Genomic DNA, 4,194 nt, shown 5'->3' on the forward strand with positions numbered 1-4,194 from the left:
ACACGTCAGTCAACGTTTGCCTCATGCTTTGGAGGGCTCCACTGTTTGGTGGATATAATTGTTGTCTCATTTTTGTCAGTTGGCCTTTTTTTTTTTTTTTTTTTTTTGTTTTGTTTTGTTCGAGACAGGGTTTCTCTGTGTAGCTTTGCGCCTTTTCCTGGAACTCACTTGGTAGCCCAGGCTGGCCTTGAACTCACAGAGATCCGCCTGGCTCTGCCTCCCGAGTGCTGGGATTAAAGGCGTGCGCCACCACTGCCCAGCTCAGTTGGCTCTTTTAGCAATATGTCATGTCCTTATTCATAGTAGCAAGTTTTAATTTTTATTTTTAAATCTTATTTATTTATTTATTTATTTATTTATTTATTTATTTATTTATTTATTTAGGGTTTTTCAAGACAGGGTTTCTCTGTGTAACAACCCTAACTGTCCTGGAACTTGCTTTGTATACCAGGCTGGCCTGGAACTCACAGAGATCTGCCTGCCTTTTGAGTGCTGGGATTAGAGGCTTGTACTGCCATGCCTGGCTCTTATTTTTATTTTAACAGTCCACACAGGCTTTTTATTTATGTGTTTATATCTCTAGAAAAAGAATCCCGGGATTTCCCCTCCTGTGTGTTTTCGTCTTGCTTCTTCATGGTCTGTGAAGCCAGCTGAGGTTGTCAGTACATGAAGCCAAACTAACAGGATGGGAGCAGATTGTTCTGTCATTTTCTAGGTCTTTGAGTTGCACATCGAATCTAGGGCTGGTCACTTCACACTTGTTCAACCCGCCTCTGAGGTTCACAGCAATTTTACCAGCTCTGTGATCATCAATGACTTCAAATTCACTAATGTCACCAGGAATTGAATGATGACTTTGGAGCAGGGCCTGATGAAGACCTGGAGTTTGCCTCTCTTCTTGGCATTGCTGATGCTCTTGAGTGCATCTGCTAGGACATTCATTTGCACCATGGTAAGGGCACAGAAAGATGGTGGAAAGAGGGTGAGAGGTACAAGTTTTTATTTTAAGTTGATTTTGTCTGATATTAATGCAGCCAACCAGCTCTCTTTTTGTTACTATTTGTGTGAAATGAATTTTCCCAACCTTGGCAGCCAACCAGCTCTCTTTTTGTTACTATTTGTGTGAAATGAATTTTCCCAACCTTGCACTTCCAACGAAATTGACAAAAATTGAAACTGACCTAGAAGAAAAGAAAGAAGAGGTAAATAACTAAAATCTGAAACAAAAGTGGAGAAATTACTATTGAATTTATATAAATTAAAAGATTATAGGAAAGTACTCTAGACAATTAATTGCACAGTGATAGATAAACTAACATAGATAAAATGGATAAATTCTTAGAAACAAAAATTATCAAGACTGACACAAGAAAAAAAGGAAACTATTGAAAGTCTAAAACAACTAAACCCACTGAATTACTAATTTAAAAACTAATCTTCCAAAAAGTAAAGCTCCAAGACCAGTTGATTCCACTGGTGAAGTCTAACACTTGGAGAAGAATTAAAACCAGCCCTACTCAAGTCTTGCCAAAATATTGAAGATGTATTTTATGAGCATTCTTTGATTCTAAGGCCCAAAACTAATATACTGAATGAAAAGAAGATGACAGACCAATATTCTTTATGAATATAGACAGGAAAATCCTGAACAAAATACTAGAAAACCAAATCCCACAGCAAACTAAAAGGATTATACGCCATGACTAATGGGATTTATGCTAGGAAGGGAAGAGTGGTTCAACATGGGAAACAACTGACATAATACACAATATTAATAGAAGGAGGGAAAGCCACAGTACCATCTCAATAGACCCAGGAAGGCATTTAACAAAATTCATTACATTATCCTTTCATGATAAAAAAATTTTTTTTCAGCAAACTAGGCATCAAAGGAATTTTATTAGCATAACAATGAGCATTCATGAGGAACCATGGCTAACATCATACTCAATAGTGAACGATGGAGAGCATTCCCCAGGAGCAGAACACATCAAGGGTGGCCGCTCTCATCTCCACTGCTTAGCATTTTACTGGAAGTCCTAGCCAGAGCAATTTGGCAAGAAAAAAAAAAACCCTGTCACCCAAATTTCCAAGGAAAAGTAAACTATCTATAGTTGCAGGTGACAGGATTTTGTATATATAGTGAGAGATTCCCAAGGGACATGTTATAAATACACTAGAGCGAATATGTGAACTAACCAAAATTGCAGGGAACGAGGCCAACACACTAACACCACTGTGTTTCTATACACCATTAAGGACCAACAAAAAAGGAAAATTTTAAATTTTCCACTTAAAATGGCAACCAAAAGAATTTTAACACACACACACCACGGGCACAGACTCAGGGTCTTGCATTTGCTAAGCATGCACTATAATATTGATATAAGCCCTCCATCCCTAGGAATAAAGACTAAGAAAATTGTATATACTGAAAACTACAAAACTGCTGAGGGAATTTAAAGAGGATCTAACTATGTGGAAATTATATATATTTTTTTTTCAAAAAAAAAAAAAACAAAAAACAAACCTTAATGTTATCTAGAGTAAATTCCATTAAAATCTACACAGATGGAACTCAAATTCAAAGATGGATGCTCAAATTCCCATGGAATTGAATAGAACTCCAAAAAAGCCAAAGCAATATTAAAAAAGAAGTTCTAAGTTGATGGACTCCTATTTCCTGATAAAACTTACTACAAAACCTATAGTAGTCAAAACAGCATGGTACTGTCATAGGATACACAAATAAATATAGACATACATTTAACAGAATAGAATTGAGAGTAGAGAAGTAAACCTATACACATAGGATTAATTAATTTTCAGCAATGGTATCATGCCGAGTCAATGGGGAAAGAATAGTCTCTTCAAAAAGTGGTGTTTGCTCCTAGTTAGAATGGCAATTAAAACGACAAAATCTGACAGATTCCAGCAAAGATGTATAGAAAGAAGAACCTTTGGGGCTGGGAGATAGCTCAGTGGGAAAGGTGATTGCTACACAATCATGAAGTCCTTAGTTTGACCCCCAACACACAGAAAAGCCACATATAACAATGCACAATCCCAGGGAGGGGAGGCAGACAGGAGGACCCCTAGGCTTACTGAACAGCCAGTCTAGCAGAACAGTGAGTTCTAGGTTCATTGAGAGACTGTCTTTAAAAATCAGATGAATCGGGGCCTGGAGAGATGGCTTAGCAGTTAAGAGAATTGGCTGCTCTCCCAAAGAGCCTAGAACCATGTGGTGTCTCACAACCATCTGTACCTCCAGCAATGGCGCATCTGATGCCCATTTCAGCTTGTGTGGGCATCAGATATGTATGTGGCACACAGACATACCTGCAGGGAAACACCTATATACATAAAAATAATTTTAAAATATTTAAGGGCCAAGTGTGGTGGCTAACACTCCCAATCCCAGCACTTAGGAAACAGAGACAGGCAGATATCTGAGTTCAAGACCAGCCTATTCTAGAGAACAAGTTCCAAGATAGCCAGGGCTACACAGAGAAACCCTGTCTTGAAAAACAAAACAATAAAAAAATCTTAAAAGAATGTAGTGGAGGGCCAGTGAGATGGGTCTGAAGGTAAGGGCACCTGCTGCTAAGCCTGATGAACCTGAACTGAATTCAATCTTTAGAACTCACATGGTAGAAGGAGAGACCTGTAACCCACAGGTTGTCTTCTGACCTCCATCAGGGCATTTGTATACACACACACACACACACACACACACACACACACACACACACACCAAAAAAAGGGAAAAGAAAAGAAAGGAAAAAAAGAAAAAGAAAAATTCTTACATACTGTTGATGGGCACATACATTAAAATAGCTATTATAGAAAAATGCAGAGATTCCTCAAAAAATTAAGAATAGTGGCAGGCACACACTTGTAATCTCAAGGGAGGCTGAGGCAGGGGAATCACAAATTCAAGGCCAGTCTGGGCTACATTGCAAGTTCCAATCTGGCCTGGGCTACTTACCAAGACCTTGTCTCAATCAATCAATCAATCAATCAATCAATCAATCAATCAGTAAATAAATAAATAAATAAATAAATAAATAAATAAATAAATAAATAAATAAATAAATAAATACAGAAGTTCCATATAACCCACAATCCCAAAGGAGGTGGAATCAATTAGAGTGACAAATCTTTACAGTGGACAAGGGGATTATTCCAGAGCAT

At 37.8% G+C, this 4,194-nt stretch overlaps 1 pseudogene; it reads right to left on the bottom strand.

The window, feature by feature from the left end:
* Window positions 1-399: 399 nt before the first annotated feature.
* LOC107402356 (small ribosomal subunit protein uS8 pseudogene) lies at window positions 400-951 on the bottom strand (annotated as a pseudogene).
* Between the last annotated feature and the right edge of the window lie 3,243 nt (window positions 952-4,194).

The sequence above is a fragment of the Peromyscus maniculatus genome, chromosome 2 (assembly GCF_049852395.1).
Source record: "Peromyscus maniculatus bairdii isolate BWxNUB_F1_BW_parent chromosome 2, HU_Pman_BW_mat_3.1, whole genome shotgun sequence".
Classification (NCBI taxonomy): Eukaryota; Metazoa; Chordata; class Mammalia; order Rodentia; family Cricetidae; genus Peromyscus; species Peromyscus maniculatus.